A 22,601-nucleotide genomic window follows, 5' to 3' on the forward strand; every position below is an offset into this window, starting at 1 on the left:
AAATGTTCTTGTAAGCAGTAAACAATAAGGTATGCAATGGAATCACAACCTTAAAGTACCTTTTCCGTATATCTACTATGTCAGAGTTTTTTTCATGGTATTTTCCCTCTTGCTGCAAGAACTAAAATTTGGAGAATGGAAAAATGGATATTCTGCAAAGTAGTGGTTCATAGGAACTTGACTGTTGTTTTATATGAAGTGCACTTTTTACATCAATTGAGTTCATGAGATGTCAATTTGGCATCTATTTAATTAGAAATGTGGTGGTTTATCTGTGGAGCATCTACAAGACTCTCGAAGTTGTGTGACAACAAACATGGAAAAGGAAAGCATAGAGAACCAAAGACTATAATTGGGATTCTGTGAGAGACATCCAAGCAAGCCTTGGTTTAAATTTATAAATATCTTAAACAAGTGAGATCTAGGAAACTAACTGGGAGCCTGACCAGTCCCAAATCAAGACAAATACAATGTTACTTGTAGAAGGTTCAAATTGTGGAATAAAACACACAACAACGTGGAATAGTGATTTGATCTCATTGCAAGGAGAAACTTATGGTTGGTGAGGAAAATAGTATAAATTTCCCCATAACATGATATTTTACTTGTGTTGTGACTTTCATGGTGGTTCTGACTTTGAGCTTTAAAGGCATATATGCCATTGTGAAAAACTAGTGTATTAATGGCAAACTATTGCTTGTTTTGTAGGATGGATGGTATTTTTTCTTTTTTATAGGTAAATGGTTGTCTTGTTTTCTTTTGCACAGTGAGCTATGTTGTCAACCTAGATGCCACAGCTGAGGGGTATCTATTCTATCAAATTTCTCACTGCATGAACCTGCCTGTATCCATTGATTCCTATAAAATCATGAGTTATTTGTCCCTAGAACTTGCATCCAGTCTTGGTCATAGGAACCAAAATATTTTCTTCCCCGCAGAGTTTTGAGTCTGGTTCACTGTCATGGTAAGTGCTCCAACTTACCAATTAGATCAATGGAGAAATGGAAATTGGTGGGTGATCATCCATAATGAAAAACTCTTTTAATTTTGTCATACATTGATTTGATTATCAATAGTTTTGTGAACAACTAGCATAGTGAAGTTGACTCTATGAAGGGTGTTCTTTTAGATTTTTCAGAGTATATTTCCAATTTCTTGGAGGCATTGAAAGTGAATGAATCACGAACAAACCACTATGTTTTCAAGGAATCATGGACAGTTTGCAATGTTCAGGAAGAGTTTTCTTTGGTGCAATGTTGAATTTGCAGTGGTAATAGAGGCTTAGCTAACAATAATTTTTCTTCTGTCTAAGGTGGGGCGAATGGCTAGGCAATTTTCTAAACCCAGATCATATGATTTTGAAACTGTGGATGGTGTGAAACTACCAAGTTACAAAGTAGATAATATTAACAATGATACTTTCAACCTGAAAGCTCGACAACTAGATGCTCAAAGTATGGTTTATGCTTTTTTCCAAGTTGTTGCAACCCTCAACCTTATTTGGGTGTTTGCAACAGGAGGTTATGCAACAATGCAACATGTTATTCAATGGAATTTGGATTTCACCTCTAACAGTGAGCAATGGGAGAAGTAAGATTTTCACCAGGCCTTGCAAAAGCTTTCAAAATTCATTTACAATTTTGCAAAGCATTACAAAGTTTTTTTGAATTAATCTATATATTCTTGTTCTCTATTCTTGATAATGTGTATGTGTTTCAGGTATATATGGAGCTTTCCCATCACATCGACAAAGCTCTTGGATTCATCTCTACCTGTGGCCTTACAGTTGACCATCTTGTTATGAATTCCACTGAATTCTAGACATCTCGTGAATGCCTTCTACTCCCATATGAGAAAGCAAATACCGGCGAAGATTCCACTTCTGGACTATGATATGATTGCTCTACTCATATATTGTGGGTTGGTGAATGCACCAGGCAGCCTAATGGTGCACATATTGAGTTCTTGAGAGGTGTTGCTAATCCTTTGGATCTTAAGGTACCAAAATTTCAATGCTTGTACCTTTTCTTGTTTGTTCGGTTATGGAAAACCTCAAGGTTTACTGCTTCGAAACTGGAAGAAACAAATATGGGTAGGTTGGAGACAATCATCTATACATTCTTCCACCCTGCCCATTAAAAATTCTGCCCAGTTTCAAGAAACAATCATTAAATTGTTGCATAGTAGATGATGTTTTCCTCTGGCTTGTGTGTTTTTATAATGATTCTATAGGGACAATGTTGTCAAAGCAATATATTTTCCATAGAGTACATAGAATGTTGGGAAATTGGTAAAATCATGGCAGGGTGGAACCATCAGCCTTTCATAGTTTCAACTTGCCCATTCATTGTCTTGTGTAATCTAAGACAACCTGTCATTAAAATCTTTTTTTTTTAATCAGGGTAATTAGTATACCTGCGACTTGTCATCGAGGAGCTTTGGAGTTGAGTCGGAGGGACCGTCCTTATACTCCTAAGCCTAATGAAACTGCTCACAAGCACCCTAGGCAGGTAAACTGAGTTTCAAATTTTGACAGAGCCCAATATTACTCAGTGAAAGATTTCCACTGTGTGGATGTCGACCATTCGACATAGCCTGTTGCATATTAAATAATGTTTACTTCTATTAAGTAATGATTACTTCTATTTATTAGGGTTTTGTAGCCACCAAAGAGTACATAGAATGATAGTCGTCATTAATAGTTTTTCCCCTTTCCCCTGCCTACCAAGGCAAGTTGGAATGAGCATCTGTTCGGGAGGTCAAAATATTTTCCTGAGAAACACATAGAGCTCATAATTGAATCAATATAGCATCTAGATTTGAAAACTTGTTTATTTTAGTGATATCTTTGAGTATTTGTTAAAACGTCCTCATACATCATTTTTTTCCACAGGAAGTGTGAGGTGACCGATTTGATAACCTGCCTAATACTCCAAATAGGTTTGTGACCATTGTGATAATTGGGTGTTGGCTAATGCCCAATTCTATTGGTTGTAATTTCAGTGCAGATGCCTTGTTATGTTGATTTATGTTATTGATTTAAGGATAAGAATTTCATAAAATAAAACAAAAAATGGAAACGCCAAGCTCTTTTGATAATTTAGTTAGATAAAATATACATCATTGAAATAAAGTGTCGAAAATTAAATTTCTAATAAAATAAATGTTTTGGTTTTGGTGTTATGAGATCGATACTCACTGTTTTGGTGTTATGATTGTTTTTATTGATTCCTGACATTAAATTTTGTGGAAAATTATCCAGTTGCAGTGGTAGTTTCCTTTTTACTGTATAGTTGTTGTTTAGTTAGGCCATCACTTTCTCTAATTCTTTGAACTTTGCAAAGATAACTCTTCCTGAAATGTTATATAGATGGGTGCACCCCATGTTTGTTTTTTCTCAGAAGCACTTCATGTTGTTTGTGAACTTATGTATGGATTTCTACTTGATAGGCTAGTGATAAAATGGACACAACAAAGTTGGTGAAGGTTTGTGAGCTATTGATCCCTACAAATAAACTAGGGAGGATAACTAGCTTGTACTAGCTTCCAAATGTAGTGCTACTTGTTTTTTATATGCTTTGTCTTTCCATGAAACACTGGGTCTTCATAAGAAACATTCACAATAGAATATGAAGAACAATTGGGTACCTACTTCATATGCATTAAGAATTGCTTCAACTACTTAATTTGAATTACAAGCATACTCTTAACTGGATCTCCAATATATCTCAAGCCAAATTTTTATTTTATTTTTTAGTACTACTATATGTTATTGTATCCTACCTCATTTTATGGTTAGCATTGTAACCAAAATATGCATTGTGCTATGGAATTAATACTAACATGTAATATTGAATTTTTTTTCAAGAATGTTATAGGTAATGACCCCAAAGGTGATGATCTAGACTATGCTAAACATGCATTAAATGTAGGAGACGATGATGATGAGGATGGTGATATCGTTGGTGATGGTTATAAGATTGGTGATGATGATGTGGATGAAAATGATCATGATGGTTAGGATGATGACCACGTTAATGATCTTGGTGGTGCTAGCTAGTGATATCTTGATGATCTTGGAAATTCCTATTTTTAGATGGATGCTATGAATTTACCTTAGAATAATGGTATCTATGAAACATTTTGATTTGGTTATCATACATTGAATTTTAGTTGATTTTATTAAATATGATGATGATATTATCATTATTATCTTGTTACTTTATGTATATATTGAAAATTATCAACATTATTTTGATGGAGAATTATTATGTATGATGATATTACTATCTTTGGACAGATATTGTGAATTTACTTTGGAATAGTGATATTCATGAAAGATTTTGATCTGATAATCACACATTTGAATTTTAGTTGATTTGATTAAAGATCATGATGATATTACTAGTACTATCTTGTTACTTTATATATATGTCTTGAAAATTGTCAATGTTTTTTTATGGAGAATCATTATGTATGATGATATTACTATTTTTGGATGAATGTTGTGAATTTACCTTGGAATAATGATATTTGTGTTAGGTATTGATTTGGTAGTCATATATGTATATTGAAAATTGTTAATGATTTTGATGTAGAATTATTATATATGATATTATTGCTATTTTTTGGATGGATGTTGTAAGTTTCACTTAAATTTATTTACAAACACTATGTTATCAATTTGAATTGTCATATTTTTTTTTAATGATATTTAGAAACTGTAATATATTTCACTATGTAATTGAAATTAGTAAAATGAACCCATGAGGGGGGTCATCAATGGAAAGAAAATTACACTCTAAATAAGAAGCCAAATGTGGTGTAACCATGGATGCAAAATTGGGAGTAGAATTGGATGTTAAACTAGGTGTCAAAACAAGATGCAAACAAGGACAAAAAAAGGGTTTTAAACTAGAAGTAAAAAAGGGTGTAACACTAGACACAAAGAAGGGAACCAAACATGGCATATAAAAGGATACCAAATTGGGTGCAAACAAGGACACAAAAATGGACACCAAACTAGATACAAAAAAGGACAAACAACTAGACGTAAAATTGGATGCAAAAGAGGATGCCAAGTTGGGTGCTAAAAATAAGCAAAAAATGATGCAAATTTAGATGCCAAATGAGTATGCAATGAATGGTGTAAAATTTGGATGAAAAATTGGGCACAAAAATGGATGTAAGAAAAGACAAAAAAAAAGATGCAAAATGGGGATAAGAAAAGGGTGAAACCAATGACGCCATATTGGATGCCAAAAATAATGCATAAGTAGATGCAAATTTAGACTCAAACTTAGGCACAAAATGAGATGTTAATGTGGACACAAAATGAGGCAAAAAAAAGGATGTAGATTTGGATGCTGAAAAGGATTCAAAATTAGACAACAAAAATTATGCAAAAATGGTGTAAAATTGGACACATAAGTAGACACAGAAAATAGTGCAAAATTGGGCATAAAATGGCTCAAAATTGGATGCAAATTGAGATGCAATGTTGGATGGAAAATGAGGTGAAAAAAGCGATGCAAAACTTGGTGAAAAACAAATGCAAAAGTAGACATAAAAAATGTCTCAAAATTGAACGTAACATTAGACACAAAATGGGATGCAAAGGTGGATGCAACACATGGATCAACATAGGATGCAAACCTAGATGAAAATTTGGATGCTCAAAAGGATGAAAAATTGGATGTGAGAAATGGTGTTCAAAACGATGCAAAATTGGATGCAACAAATGATGCAAACTATGGTGCAAAAAAGGGAGACAAATCAAATTCAAAAGTGGATGTAAAAAGGGATGCAAAATAAGATGCAAAAATGGGCACAAAAATGGATTCAAAATTTGGTGCTAAATCATATTCAATATATGGTGCAAAATTGGATGCAAAAAAAGGTGCAAAATTAGAAGAAAAAATTGGTGTAAGACTAGATGCAAAAACTGACACAAACTAGATGCAAAAAATGGTGCTAAATTGAATGCAAAAGATGGTGTAAAACCCGATGCAAATGATTGCGCAAAACTAGAAGCAAAGAATGGCACAAAATTGGAAGCAAAAAAAGACGCAAAAACATATGTAAAAATTGGTGCAAAACTAGAAGCAAAACCTATCGTAAAACTAGATGTAAATCTTGGTGCAAAATTGGAAGAAAAATTTGTCATAAAAACAAGGTGCAAAACTAGATGTAGAAAGTGGTGCAAAATTAGACGTAAACTCTAATGCAAAAAAAGGATGCAAAATATGGCACAAAAAATGACGTTTTAAAAATTGTACAATAGATTCAGATTTAGCGCCAGGATGCTCATTCCAATTGGAAAAACAATTCACTAAAATATGGTGCTAAATTTGGCGCAAATTGCATGTTTTGTTGTAGTGATTTAACAAGTATGTCAGAGGTATATAAATATCCTTCTCTGAAGGGACAATCTCTTATGCTCTCATAAGTCGGGATCCCTCTTCTGCCCTATGAAATTAATAAGTGGCTATACATATTTCTTTAAACAAAATACAAATATCTATATATATATATATATATAAGGCGAAAGAACAAAAAGGCTTCTTACACAGAGAGATGAAGCAAGCAACTCCACAGGGGTACTGTCTAGGCTCGCTAGTAGCAAAGCAATATTTGTGTTCCTGAAGTGACTCCATCGGGGTATTGTCCAGGTCTGCTGGCAGCGGACCAACACCATAGATGAAAACTAAGACTCTGAGAATTATTTTCACTTGTGTATCTTTATACTCCTCATCCCCAATTGAAAAAACTTAGTTTGACTTGGCTTGGTTAAGTGTGCCATCGATAAAGAGAATGGTAGGGACCATATCTTTAACACAAGATAAGTGAAGAAGCTACAATGATCAATGAACTGAAAAATACTTCCTGAAGAATTAAACCTGTTTTACATGAGATCAGATCCATACAGAGAGCTGGAGTTCTACCAATGTATCGCCAAGTGTTGTAGTTTCTACAACCACTCTCCAAACTTTTGCCCATGCTTTGATTTTGGAGCCTTCCTTTTGTCCACAAGAGATTATCTTTTATTGTCGTCAAGTATTCATGCTAGGATAAAAGACTTATCTTTTCAAGATTTTCTTGTGATGTACTGATCCCGACTTGATATCTTTCAAACACAAGCTAACTCTTGACTTGACCTGGCAACATTGTTAGGCTTGCCTCCAGAAATTGCGCAATCTTGGAAGGCATACCAACCTTTCCTCCATAAACTACACAATTATTCTTAGCAGACCATCCTTGAGAATGAAAATTGTGTAATTCTGGATGGCATCCCATCCTTGATGATGGAAACTGCGCAAAGCATCATTTGAAATAAAAAACTACGCAATGCACTAAGTCAAGAAGTTGCACAGTACTCGGGAATTACAAAATCCTTCTTGACAATGTGCATGAAAGTTTCCCAACAAAACAAACAAGAAAAAAATAAAAAAACATCCCTATAAAATAGGGATTCACCAATTAGTTTCCCGAAGGTGGTTTTGGAACTTTCTGCCAAGTGTCACTTTTTCCTTGATTTTAGGTATGCACATCATAAACCCTAATTGGTTTAGATCTATATAATGGACACCCCTAGAGCTTACTTGTACATTTGATAATGGATATCTAGCATTCCCAAGGAGATCAAGGAGCCTTCAGTGGAGTTTGCAACGCTTTTCCGGGTGAGTTTTTCTTTTGTCGCTTTTTACATCATTTTTTGTCATTTGGCTTCTGTGAATGTTGTTTTGCTTGTTTCTTCTCATGGCCACTGGATTTTTAATGATATTAGATTGTAGAAGTGTTGGTTCGGTTTGTTGTTCACCTTTTACCAGTGTCACATTAGTTTTCTTGTTTTTTCCCATTAGTGATCGTTGTTTCGGCAACTCTCCATGTATGTTTTTATTCCTTTTGCATGTTGATCTTCCACACTTGTTTTGCATTGATATATCCATACTTAGTTAGATATACACTTTGAATTGCACCATCACTAAGACTTTCTTGTTTCCCAAACTCTTACAGGGAATATCTTCTCATTCCTTGGTCAGTGTTTGCCTTGTCTAGCTGGACATTAAGTTTAAGGCTCAAGTTGTCAGCTTGGCCTCTACGACTACGCAATGTACAATATCTGGCTGGAAAAACTACTCATTTCGTAGTTCCAGGGCTCAAGTCCATCCCTTGGCCACTAAGACCATGCAATGTGCAATCTCCACTTAAGTCTGCCCAGGAAAAATTGTGCATTTCATAGTCTCTAGCCTCAGGCTACACCACTGGATGTTGTGACTACGCAATGCACAGTTCAAGCGTCCACTATCCCTCCTTCACATCAAAAAATGCATAATTTACCTCATCATTCCATGTGGTTGTTGCTTGATATTTCTTTGTAAGTTGATTTGCTGAAGCTAATTTATGTCTGCCATGAGTGTTTTTTCCTCCCACAGGTATTACAGGTGTTGAGAATTTCTCTTCATCAATCACTAACATCATGGAACCAAAGAGATTTACTTCAAAGGATACCACAGAGAGCAACACTAGGGAGGTAGCTGAGAGTATGCCAGTTTACTTACCAATTTATTCAAACACTCAATTGTTTGTAGAAAATGAATCAGATATCACATGGGAGAAGGTGACAGAAATTTTCTTAGCAAGAACCTTCAAAGCAGATCTGGAAGACCGACATGTGTATGTCAATGTCAAACGATCAAGTCGACATAGGATTGCATGCAAATATCTGACTTTTTCCATGCGCAAACATTGTCTTTTGGATACTATCCCACATAGATCCAAAGACTATGACTCTCAATAGTGTTAGTGGATAGAGGCTTGCTTCTTTTCTTGCAGCAGACTATTATCTCATGTACCATTTTCCTGAGCTTGAATCACTCATGGATTCTTACTTTTATGCAACAACCAACTACTTGAGCACCAAAGATATTGTCAAGGAAGGGTGAAAGAGCCAACAAAGTTTCACCAGACACCCACCAACACCTAGAAGACAAAATCTCTCAGGAGGGCCTATTAGCTCTTGATAGTTTTATGTTGTAGAATCTACAAGCAATAGAGCACTAAGACCTTTCTTGAAGGGTGGACATTCTTACTTGTAGGTTTTAACCCCATACAAAAACTACCTGCATACGAATTATAAAACACAAAAAATAAACAATGTGAGAGCATAACACATAAAACACATATACACAGAGATTTCCCCTAGATCCCAAAATCGGGACTACCAGCTTGATTTTTCATAATGTTCCTTTCAATGTTATAATACTTTTTTATACATGCCAAAGCATCCAATACCATGGACCGAAAAACCATCGCGTCCAATACCATGGACCGAAAACCATCACGTCCAAAAACATGTGCTAAAATCATTCACAAAACCATAGGTGGGTCTGCCCAGCCTAACATAGGGTCCAAAACCAACATTTTCTGGGGCGCTGCCCCGGACTCCATAAAGTGGGGTTACGGGTATGCCTCAAACCCTCTGTGACCCCCACCGCTACACAATCGGTGAAACAAAAGGGGGCTTCGCCCCCCCTCTAACCCCTCGGTTAACTACGTGGGCTAGTCGTGGAAAGAATATAACACAACCCAACATTCTCCCACTTGTTGTTTTCTTTCCACAGGGGGCCACAAGAGAGATTAGTCATTTTTCCAGCCCTGAAACGCCCATTGTCTCTCTACACCAAGAGAAATCCTCAGAGCTCACATATTTTGTCAATGCATATGTAGTATTCTTCAAAGTGTCCACCTTTACCAGCAAAACCTTTTTGTCTTCTATCATATCCCTCACAAAATGATACTAAACATCAATGTGATTTGTCTTTGAATGATATGCGGGGTTCTTTGCCAAGAAAATTGCACTTTGGCTGTCACAGTCTATCCTTATAGCTTCTTGTACTAACCCCATACTTGAACATAATCTCTACAACCAAACTGCTTCCTTTCTTGCATGAATGGCTGCCATGTATTCTGCCTCTGTAGTTGATAGTGCCACTACAGATTGTTTCTTACTCATCCAACTGACTGCACCTCCAAATAGGTTAAACACATACCAACTTGTACATCTTCTCTGATCCAGATCTCCAGCCTAGTCTACATCGACAAAGCCATGAATATCCAACACTCTATCCAATCCTGGTCTTCCTTGGTAGCACAAACCATAATCACTAGTGCCACATAAATACCTGAAAACTCGCTTCACTGTTGTCCAGTGCTCCTTCCCTGGTTTTGACATAAACCTGCTCAATACTCCCACTGCATGTGCAATGTCTGGTCTAGTACAAACCATTGCATACATCAGGCTACCGACTGCACTTGCATATGGAACACGGGACATGTCCTCTTCCTCTTCTTGTGTCTTGGGACACTATTCAGCAAATAACCTCACACCTACACGAATAGTAACCTTCACCAGTTTATTATCCTGCATATTAAACCTCTGCAATATTGTCTTGACATACTTCCTCTGATTTAAACAAAGCTTCCTCTTTGTACGATCTCTTTTAATTTCCATGCCCAAAATATAGTTTGCAGCACCAAGATCTTTCATGTCGAATTTGGAGGACAATTGGGTCTTCAAATCCTGGCTAATTTCTTTGTCATTTCCAACTAGCAACATGTCATCCACATACAAGACCAAATAAATAACATGGTCACCAATTAATTTAAAATACACACAATGATCTGCATTGCTTCTGGTGAAGCCAAGTCCTCATATAAATGTATCAAATTTCTGATACCACATCCTTGGTGACTGTTTTAACCCATACAGAGACTTCTTTAACTTACATACCAGTTTTTTCTTACCCTTCCGCAAAGCCTTCAGGTTTCTTCATGTAGATCTCCTCTTCTATATCCCCATGAAGAAATGTTGTCTTCACATCCATCTGTTCTACCTCAAAATCAAAAGCAGTAACAACAGATAAAAGTAATCTAATAGAAGTTGCCTTGGCAACAGGAGAAAAAATATCACCAAAATCAATTCCCGTCACCTGGGAATAACTTTTTGCTACCAACTGAGCTTTGTATTTCTCCACCTTTCCTTTTGCTTTTGTCTTCTTCTTGAACACCCATTTGCTGTCAATGGGTTTCCTTCCAGCGAGCAACTCCACCAGATCCCAAGCCTCATTTTTGTGCAAATATGCCATTTCATCAACCATGGCCTCTTTCCAGAGTTTGCCATCCTCTGAATCTACTGCTTCCTTCACAGTTCTGGGATCATCGTTAGTAATAGATAAAGCAAAATTTGAACAGAAAGTAGATGGACTATACCTTTCTGGCTGCCTTCTTTCTCGAACTGATATTCTCACACCCGGAGTTTGTGGCTCTTCATCTTCTGATTCCTCCTCTGCTGTAGAGTCTGATTCTTCCTCCTTAAGCTCAAACTCTATCTTCTTAGGTTCCTTTGGTTGGAATTCATGTTTAATAACATCTTTTACCTCTCTGAACACCACATCTCGGCTGTACACAACCTTCCATGTGACTGGGTTCCAAAGCTTATAACCCTTTAAACCATCCTTATACCCAATAAAGATGCACTTTTCAGATTTACTATCCAACTTGGTTTGTTTCTCCTTTGGAACATGTACATATGCATCACATCCAAATACCCTGAGATGTGAAAGAGAGGGTTTCTTACCAGTCCATACCTCTTGTGGAGTCTTATCCTCCAACGCTGATGAAGGTGACCTGTTGACCAGGTAACATGCAGTATCCACGGCCTCTGCCCAGAATTCTTGTCCTAACCTGGCGCCACTGAGCATGCTTCTTGCCCTTTCCATCAACCTCTTGTTCATTCTTTCTGCAACTCCATTTTGTTGAGGTGTATATGGAGTAGTCTTCTGCAGTGCTATACCACACTTCTTGCAAAATTCTTCAAATTCCTTACTGGAAAACTCTCCACCATTATCTATCCTCAGCACCTTTATCTTCTTCTTTGTCTGGTTTTCCACTAGAGCCTTAAATCTTTAAACCTATCAAAGACTTCAGATTTCTTCTTACGGAAATATATCCATGTATTCCTTGAGAATTCATCTATAGATGATACATAGTACACAGACTTACCTAGTGATGGAACCTTCACAGGTCCAAACACATCAGTGTGCACAAGCTCTAATATATGTTTCGCCCTCTTACCACCAAAGGGGAAACTTGCCCGATTCTGCTTCCTGTATACAAAATTTCACAGAAGTCAAAATCCAGAGAGCTATTACTCATACCTTCTACCATACCTTTACCATGAATTATTCGAAGGCCCTTCTCTCCAATATGTCCAAGCCTTTGATGCCACAACATGGTCTTCTCTCCAGAGACCACTAGATTTTCTGCTCCACTTTCAGGAACTACAGAACTGTTGCACCCATCAATAACAGTGCTACCTTGCAGCTTGTATAGAGTTCCAATTCGAACTCCCCGCATCAATACCAGTGCTCCCTGAACCATTTTGCAGGTATCCTTCTCGAACACTGTTTTTACACCTACATCATCCAGCTTGCTTACAGAAATCAGATTTCTGGCCAATGCAGGAATATGCAGAACACCCGGAAGTATTCTAACCCTTCCACCTTGCAACTTCAACTTTACTTTTCCACGACCAATGATTCTAGCCTTCCTATCATCCCCTAAGAAGACATCACCACCATCATATTTCTCATACTCGCAGAACCACTCTCTATGGGGAGTGAAGTGAAAGGATGCACTTGAGTCAATCAACCATGCCTCATGATCTACATGTGTACTTGAAGAAGCCAAGTACACATCCCCACCTTCATCTGAGGTGGTTTTCGCCTCTACAGAAGGAGCATCATCAGATCCCTTTCCTTTATCAAGAGCTTTAGATTTACAGTCCCTTTTGTAGTGCCCTTCCTTTCTGCATTTCCAGCACACTACTTTTTTAGGTTTTCCTAGAGATTTAGATCTCCCTCTAGATTTAGATCTCCCACTCGATGACTTATTTTTGTTTCTGTTCTGGGACCGTCCTCATACAGACAAGGCATCACCATTCTGGCTCTCCATATTTTTCTGTCTTATCTCCTCCGTCAGCAAGGATGAGACTATTTCATCAAACTACAAGGCAGTTGCATTGCTACCTATTGCAATAACCAGACTATCCCACGAATCTGGTAGAGAACACAACAAACTGATGCACTTATCTTCATCTGAAATTTTAATATCAACAAATGCTAACTGACTTACCACAGTATTAAATGCGTTCAGATGCTCTGTCACCAAGTCTCCATATTTCATCCTCAGGTTATACAGCTTTTTCCGTAGGAACAGTTTATTCACCAGACACTTAGATTGGTACAAAGTCCCTAACTTGTCCCACAAAGAATTCGCCGTAGCTTCCCTTGATACATTCAGCAATACTGAATTTGAGACACACAATCGTATTGTGCTCTTTGCCTTCCGATCCAACTTCTTCCATTCTTCATCGGACACTCTCGTTGGTTTAGTACCCGGATCTACTGCGATCCACTGAACTTTATCCACCAACAGATCCTCCATCTTGAGTTTCCACAACTCAAAACTCTGGCCATTAAATTTCTCGATCTCTATCTTTCCACTACTTGCCATCTTCTCTCACCACCAGAATCAATCTCGCAAATCTCCCACTGAACAGGGTCTACCACAGGCCCGAGCGAAACCCCTCAGCAACAGAGGCATCCCCTTGAAGCCAAAACAACTCTGATACCAAATGTAGGTTTTAACCACGTACAAAAATTACTTGCATACGAATTCTAAAACACAGAAAACAAATAATGCGAGAGCATAACACATAAAACACATATACACAGAGATTTCCCCTGGATCCCAAAACCGGGACTACCAACTTGATTTTTCATTATGTTCCTTTCAATGTTATAATACATATTTATACATGTTGAAGCATCCAATACCATGGACTGAAAAACCATCGTGTCCAATACCATGGACCAAAAACCATCACATCCAAAAACATGTGCGAAAATTATGCACAAAACCATAGGTGGGTCCGCCTAGTCTAACATAGGGTCCAAAACCAAAATTTTCCGGGGCACTGCCCCGGACCCCATAAAGTGGGGTTACGGGTACGCCTCAAACCCCCTGTGACCCCCCCCGCTACACAATCGATGCAACGAAGGGGGGCTTCGCCCCCCCTCTAACCCCCTGATTAACTACATGGGCTAGTCGTGGAAAGAATATAACACAACCCAACATTACTCAACCTGGTTGTGAACGATGGTAAACCATTCAACTGTTCAGACTTGTTGGCTTAACAGTTGTGGATCCATCTAGTCAATGCCCTGAATCCTCCCAAGGGAGGGAAAGCTAGATTTTACATGTCTGCATATCTATTAGATGCAATCTGTGCACACAATGCATTCCCTGGCATGAATTGGACTTGGACACCACGGGAGCCTGTCGTGTATGTCTATTACAAGTTTCTTTCTGAGTGCAACCATAAAAGAGTAATGGAGAATTTAATTGATCACTTCCTCATTCCATAGTACAAGTTGATCTTTGAGGAAGAACCACCTTGCATATCACGTGGGGCAATGGAAGCAGTGTCAGAGATAGAAGATTGGTTTGCCTCACCGGATGGCACTTTCCTCAATGTTTTCAGTGCACAAAAGTTGACATATATTTTATCAAGGTATTCCACCTATAATTTAGTCATGCAAGAAGTTTTGTATCATCTCTCCACGTGGTTGTCAACAGCTTTGCACAGCAAGAAAAAATCCCCTTATCCAACTCTTCCTATGTAAATCGGATTGTACAAGATAAAGAATATGAAAGACATGGATACCAAAGGAAAGACGATAGAAAATTTTTCATTCAATACTCTAGACCTCAACCCGTACGATCCCTGGAATGTTTTTAGAGACCACCGTGCGAGGATCCATTTCCAATGGCTAAGCAGGACCTTTCACTGGCCAGAGGAAGAACCATGGAAGAATTGTTACAATGCCTCCAAGTCTCGCAAGCCGGTCAGTTTTTCATATATTTCAAAGGTTTCTCCATGAAAGGAAATCACTCGAGAGGCAGAACCAACAGAAGAGCGCAACTCAATGCGTGAAAAGGGAAATAAGAAAGTTTTGCATAGTACAAGGGGAGAGTGAAGCTGCAAGATGAAATAAAATCCAGTCATACTGAAAGTGGCCATAGTAGCAGAGAATAAGAGGAAACAAAGGGTTCAAGAAGCAAAACAGAAGCAGAGGAAAGAAAGAGAGTAGAAGATGTTGGAGGAAGAAAGGAAGAAGCAGGAAGAATAAGAAAGGCGAAAACTAATAGTGGTAGAAACAACATGAAGACAAATTGAAGAACAATAACATAACCGACAGGTAGAGGAGGAGAGAAAGCAAATTTAAGATAAGGAGCTCACTTGAGAGATTGAGGAGTTGATCAATATCCAAGACATGGAGGAGGAAACAAAGCCACAAAATCAAGTTTTCGACCTAATTCCAGGTACACAACAAGTCACCATTCAGTCTCCCATTTCTTCGACAGAGAAAGCTCCAAGTGAGGAAGAGGAAATTATTCTTATTGATGACAATTTGGTTATGGACACATACAATCTAACTTATGACGAACTTCAGAACAAGAGTGTACAAGCATGGAAGAAAAAAAATTCGGACAACCTTGCATCTCCTACATTCATTAGAGAAAGGTTGATCATGACAGAAACCAGAAGAAATGCAGGTGTCATTTCCGCAACCAACTTAGCCTTCGTAGGTGCTACAAATTCAAACACGGACTACCTCATGGTTGAGAACAAACAATTGACAAAGAACTTGCAAGCTGCTAGGTAAGAGGTTGAACAACTCTGAGCATAGTTACAGAGCACAACTCTTGCATGGGTCTATATGGAAGAATTGAAGGAAACGCTAATCAGTGAAGTATCGACACTGGTAGATACCATGAGGAGTCTTTATGAGGAGATTGTTACCATGCATAAGGAAGTTGTCTACTTGCATGGGTTACAACAGAAATGTAAATATTATGTCAAAAATCTCAAGGTTGTGTAATCAACTATTGCTGCCATGCATGAATTGTCAATGAAATACAAAGGGGAATTGCTTGAATTGGGAAAGAAAAGAAGGCAAGAGGCAGAGTTGGATAAAGAAAAGGTTTAGATGCTCATCCATAATAAGAAAAAACTCACTTTGTTTATTCCAAACACTCATGCATCATATGCACGATTGTACAATAGCCTGGACTTCTTGGTCGGCTCACTCATAGAGATGAGGCACATGAATCAGGTTAGGCAGGAGATTGAAGAACACTTGGAAAAATTGAGACAGACAACCATCAAGGAAGATCTTTGATGAGCCTCATAAATGGGTAATTATATGGGCTCATTCTACCTCATAACCCAGTCAAATCAACCATTCTCTTAGCTTATTGTATGATTTTCTAATTATATTTATGCTTATAGGGTGAGTTGAGTTAGTTATGATGCCATGTGGTCTAACATGTATTTAATGCAAATTATTGATGGATTTCAAGGTCAAAGTCAAGGATCCAGTGGTCATATTGCAGCAATAACTCGAAGTAGACAGAGGAGAGGACTTATAGGAGGGAATCCCCTTCATATATTACTCCTCACTTCGAATTCCCCTTCAATCAACTCGGAGTACAAGTAGCTGAATCATGCACTAGAAGGCAGTCGAGCAAAGTGGAGGATGACTGATAGTTATCTTGAGTTTTGGGAGCCAAGCCTCCTTGATTTTAAGGAAGCTGTTGGTAGCTTCAGATGTATAAGTGGAGAGGCCTAGGGCCTCACTAGGGTTGACTTTTTGCTTATGTAAACTCTGCTCAAATTTTGAGCTTATTTTTGTGTGACAATTTTATGTAATCTTGTTATTTTTTGATAATAAAGATGGAATCCTTTTTGAGCTAGCACTGAGTTACCTTAGAGGGCTGAAGCTCTTGGGTTAGGGCCCAATCCAAGCAACCAATCTTCTCTTCAATTGTATTTGTATGCTTTACTTCAATTGTAGATTAGTTTGCTGTTAGACATATTTCTTTTATGGTTAAGAATAGGTTGCTTTTGATGATTTAGTCGCTTGCTTCCATTTGTACTTTCTGTAGCAGGTTAAGCAGTGATCAGAAAAGATTCAAAAGGCTAGCAGTAGTGCCTTGGCCTCTCTTCCTCCCTCTGGGACCATGATTTGAGGCAAAGACTCTCTTGCTGCCCCAAAAACACAGATTTTCCTCATTCATAGGACTTCAAGTGTTTGCAACTCTCTAGTAGGTTGATAGTCCAATTTTTCTTTGCTTTAGATCTTACTCATCATGTTCACTTCCTGATTTGCAATAGTCCTTTTGCATGCTTTCCTTCCTTACAGCATTTCCTAGCATTTCCTTCTATGCATCATAGTCTAGGCCATTTTAATGCAAAACTCTGTTTTTCCTAGTATGCACTCATTTCATTGGTTGCTTGATTTTCTTGGTTGACTGTCAGTTTCTATGCAGAAGCTCTCTTCCAGTAGTAGGCTAGCTTACCAGAAATAACACCCTCCATCTGATCCATTCCCTATAGGTCTCCCAAAACTCACCTCAATTCTGCCCTCGATTCCTTCATTTTTCATAGAACTTCTTCCTCTCTCCTTGAGCAAATCCAATCATCTTTCTCTCTCCTAGTGATTCATGGTAGACCTTAGGCACCCTAACACCTCATTCCAACCTTCATCCACCTTTTTCACCCACTCTCACACCCTCAAAATAGCGGAAATTTCTCTCGGCCTCCCCCTGTAGGCCACATGTAGTTTCCCTGTTTTCCTCCTGTAGATTTCCTGTGTCCTCCTGTAGCTTTTCCTGTAGGCTTTATTTTGAAGGCCGAGTGTGGGAAAATCCTCCAGAAGGCCACATAAGACCTCCTAGGACCCATCCACACCATCCTACATCCTCCCAAGCTCCAAAACCATCCTCCAACGCCACCTGTTCGCTGCCACACTCATATACAATAAATTAGATGCATGTGAAATTCACATAAAAACACATAAAAATCCAAAAATATGTTTTTTGCTTATTTACTTCCAGAAATAGCATGGTTAGATATTGTTTACTTCCTTGAGTAGGTAATGGCATTTCTTTCATGGTTTTCATAGTGTTTTTGACAAAAGTAGAATTAGCTTGTTAAGTAGGCTTTACTAGGTTTTGCTTTACATTCCAGTCTTTCTTCTTTTTGCAATTAGAATAGCCTCTGTAGAGTAATCTTTCTTTCCTTTCATCACGCATAGATCTTCTTCTGAAATCTATAGAATTTGGCTTGAGCTCCTAGTGATCTCGCGTCGACTGACCAAGTGACAACCTGCAGTGAGAACTAGTACTTGTGCATACAACACCGACGCTTCCAAGTTTGTTACGAACTACCGGGTTGATAAAAGTAAAGTTGACAACCCAGGAGTTGCAGCATTCTTGCTGCAATACTGGTGCTCACCACTTTTTGGTGCCGTTGCTGGGGAAGCGTCAAAGTATTCTGTGATTACTGCTTTCTTCTATTTCCTATTGCAACATTCTGCTAATATTTTATTTCGGTAAAAGTATACTAGTCATTTCTTTTCTTTCAGTTTTTCATTTCCTTGTTTTCCTTTTCAATTCTGCAAATTTCCATTTAGCAAGTTCATTTCAGCTAGTTGCAATTTGTTTTGTTTAGTTCACAATTTCAGTTTCTACAGGTACTTTCAGTGTGGGGAAAAAGAAAAAAACCAACCAAAAATATTTCCTTTCATGCCTCGTAGAAATAGAGATAACTTAGGAAAAAAATTTCCCAACACCCCCATTGCTTCACACAACCAACCTTCTCTCTTCTTCGATGGCTGCAATCAAGAAGAACCCTTAGGTGAAAACCATACATATTTGAAGAACCTATAGGGGAATAAGAAGAAGAAGAAGAAAACATTTCTCCGGAGCAAATGGCTAAAAGCAAAAATGCTAGGGGAAATGGAGAGGGTACCTTCCCCATTCGGGAAACCAATGGGGACACCAAAATGAAGAATATAAGTCCTTCAACCCTACCTCACTTCCATGGTCTGCCTACAGAAGATCCTGACAGCTTCTTGTTCGAGTTTGCTGTCATCTGTCGAACTTATGACTATGCAAAAAGATGAGCAAAAGTTGAGACTATTCCATTCTACTCCCAAGGATGCAGCATTACGCCGGTTCATGGGATTACCTGGCAATATCATCACAACTTGGGCTCAGATGCAGCAGGCCTTTAACGTCAAGTATCGAGACTATTGTAGGTCAAAAGATACTAAAGAAGAAATCTTCCGAATGACCATAGGAAGTGATGAATCCCTCGAAGATTATGAAGAGAGGTTCTAACTCAGTTACAAAAGGGCCAGGTGTACACTTGACCCTAAGTCTCTGAAGTTGGTCCTGCCCAGGGGAATTCAGGAAGACCTTTTACACACCCTCCATCTACTGGCTGGGGGAGACATTTACCAACTATCCTATGAGGACATAAAGACTGTTTTTAGAAACCATTCTAGGGCAGCCACAAAGAAAGGTAGGGGAATTCAACCCATAGCCAATACCTCTTCTTCCAATTCATCCATTAAAGGTGAAATTGGAAACATGCTAGAAGACTTCAAGAGTGAGATGCTGCAGACTCTTGCCATTCAAATTGATACCTTACATATCAAAAGAAAATAAGAGGAAGCAGAGAGGGCTTTGGCCATTTTTTGCCCTAGATGCACCAGGAGGCATCCTAGGAATGAATGCCCATTGAACTCTATAGAGGTTTGTTCAGTCTGTGAAGAAGATCATTCTATAGATAAGTTCCCTTCCCTAACCAGAATTAAAGTTGTATACCAAAGGGCCGAAGGAGTCACTGAACAGATCTATTACATAAACCAAAGGAGGCCGCATGGACCTAGACCATACCAGCAGAGGATGCAAGGGACATCTCAGGCATACTAGAACCCCAACCAAGTCACCTCCATACCTTCTTGGGGTCCCCCTGCTCATCCTTCCTGGTCCACGCCTCCTCCTTGGTCCTTCACATCTCAATATCATGCCCAACTAGCCACCCATTCATTTCAATCCTATGCTCAGCTGCAACCTCAGTGGAATGCATCTCATCAGGGGTGGAGGCCCCAATACAACTCTCTTCCCGCTCTTCTGCCTCCACCACCTGCCCAACCACAACCGTTACCTTCTGCTCCACCAAGGCAACCCAAAATGCCTGCCCAGCCAAATCCGAACCCAAACAACAGACAGGCTCAGCAAGTGTATAGTGGGGAACCATCATGCCCAACTTATGCTGTGGAGATTCAAGAAATTAACTTGCGATTCGGGAAAGTTCTCCCAGATAGCCAGCCTCCACCCAGGGAGGTTGAGGAAGATAAAGAGGAAAGCGAACCTAAAGCAAATCCACCCTTTCCTGAGAGACTATCCATGACAACCCAGCCTACCCCAGAAGAGACTGAACTCCTGGGAGAATTGAAACATTTATGTGTGAAGATACCACTTCTCCAAGCCATAAAAGAAGTGCCTATCTACAATAGGTTGATCAAAGAGAAGTGCTTTAGGCATCTAGGAAGACGCAAGAGAGATGCCCCAACCATCAATGTTATAGGACAACTATCTAACCTGATGTTGGGGCAAATAATCTGTCCAAAGTATCTGGACCCTAGAAGCCCAGTAGTTGATGTCCACATTAATGGCACAATGGTCCCACATACCTTGATTGATCTGGGAGCTGCCATTAATGTGATGACAAAGGACACAATGCTCAAACTTAATCTCTAAGGCTCCTTGAGGAAGACCACGACAGTGCTGCATCTAGCATACCGCTCCACAGTGACCCTTAAGGGGATTGTGGAGGATGTGATGGTTTCCATTGATTCTTGGGAGTTACCTATTGATTTCTTAATTTTCTAGCCAAAGGCAAAGCTCACTGGGTATCCTCTCATTCTGGGAAGACCCTGGTTGGCTACAGCTGATGCCTACATTAGCTGCCGAGCTGGGAACATGACCATAAAGAACGGGCACATGTCCAAGCAATTAACCCTATATCCTCCTGCCCAACCCTTGCTAGAACATGATCTACCTCTCTGGTTGGAGGAGGAGGATGAGGATGAAGTTTATTCTACACCACTTTGTACATTAGAAATCACCATGGGAGGAAAACCGCAAGATGAGGATGATATGATTGAAAATTTGATTCAGAATCCACCTCCCAGTGTATCACCATTAGAAGACATAGTAAGAGAAACCCAAAACAACCCCTCAACTGATCTCTGTGTGGCCGATCCCACTTCTCTCCGTGTTAAAAACATAGAGTTCGGCCCAGAAAGAACATTGAAAATCAATCCATCCCTATCTACTTCCCAGGAGAAAGAGCTATGCAGCATACTGAGAAAACATCTAGATGCCTTCGCCTGGAGTTATAAGGAGATGAAGGGAGTGCACCCTTCGGTATGTACTCATCATATATACATCAAGGAAGATTGCAGGTTAGTCAGACAGCCTCAAAGGAGGATGAACCCAACACTCAAAGATATTGTTAAGGAAGAACTGCAGAAATTGCTTGATGTGGGATTCATCTATCCCATCTCTGACAATGAATGGGTCTCTCCTTTGGTGCTAGTGCCAAAGAAAAATGGTAAGTGGAGAATCTGTGTCGACTATCGGGAATTGAACAAAGCCACTAAAAAGGACCATTTTCCTTTACCTTTCATAGATCAAGTGTTAGATGGTCTGGCAGGGAAAAAGCTTTTCTCCTTCCTAGATGGGTTTAGCAGGTACAATCAGATTCAAATTAGCCCGGAAGACCAAGATAAGACCACTTTCACTTGTCCTTGGGGTACCTTTGCATATCGGGTCCTTCCTTTTGGTTTGTGCAACGCTCCAGCCACTTTCCAAAGAGTGGTATTGAGTATATTTTCTAAACTGGTTCATGATGCAGTAGAAATATACATGGATGATTTTACTCCTTATGGCTTTGACTTTCAGGAAGCTTTATCTAACCTAGGAAAAGTTCTAGATAAGTGTATTGAGATGAACCTGTCCCTCAGTCCGGAAAAATGTGAATTTTTGATGACTGAAGGGACCGTGCTAGGTCATGCAATATCTCAACAAGGACTACAGGTGGACCCCAACAAAATTGTCATCATCCAAAGGGTCCCACCTCCTCAAAAGGTGAGAGATGTCAGAAGTTTCCTAGGCTTAGCTGGATATTACAGGAGATTCATTAAAGACTTCAACAAGTTAGCCTCTCCTTTGTTTGGCCTCCTAGGCAAAGATGTTGAGTTCATATGGTCGGAAAACTGTCAAGAAGCCCTAGATACCTTGAAGAGCAAGCTAGTGACTGCCCCAATTCTCAGAGGCCCAAACTGGGCCCTACCCTTTCACATTCACACAGATGCCTCGAATAAAGCAATAGGAGTAGCCTTAGGACAAATTGATGAAAAGTTACCTTATGCCATATACTTTATAAGCAAAAACTTGTCAAAGGCAGAGTTAAAATATACAGTGACCGAGAAGGAACTCCTAGCTATCGTGCATTCCTTAAACAAATTCAGACATTATATCACAAGCTATCAAACATTTGTGCACACTAATCATGCTGCAATTAGATATTCAATGAACAAACCAGATGTAAATTCTCG

At 39.0% G+C, this 22,601-nt stretch overlaps 1 pseudogene; it reads left to right on the forward strand.

Annotated features, from left to right (window-relative positions):
- The first annotated feature begins 1,110 nt into the window (after positions 1–1,110).
- LOC149242322 (phospho-2-dehydro-3-deoxyheptonate aldolase 1, chloroplastic-like) lies at positions 1,111–4,021 on the forward strand (annotated as a pseudogene).
- The last annotated feature ends 18,580 nt before the right edge of the window (positions 4,022–22,601 follow it).

The sequence above is a fragment of the Pinus tabuliformis genome, chromosome 8 (assembly GCF_031772625.1).
Source record: "Pinus tabuliformis cultivar Carrire ecotype Pingquan chromosome 8, CPIR1, whole genome shotgun sequence".
Taxonomy (NCBI): Eukaryota; Viridiplantae; Streptophyta; class Pinopsida; order Pinales; family Pinaceae; genus Pinus; species Pinus tabuliformis.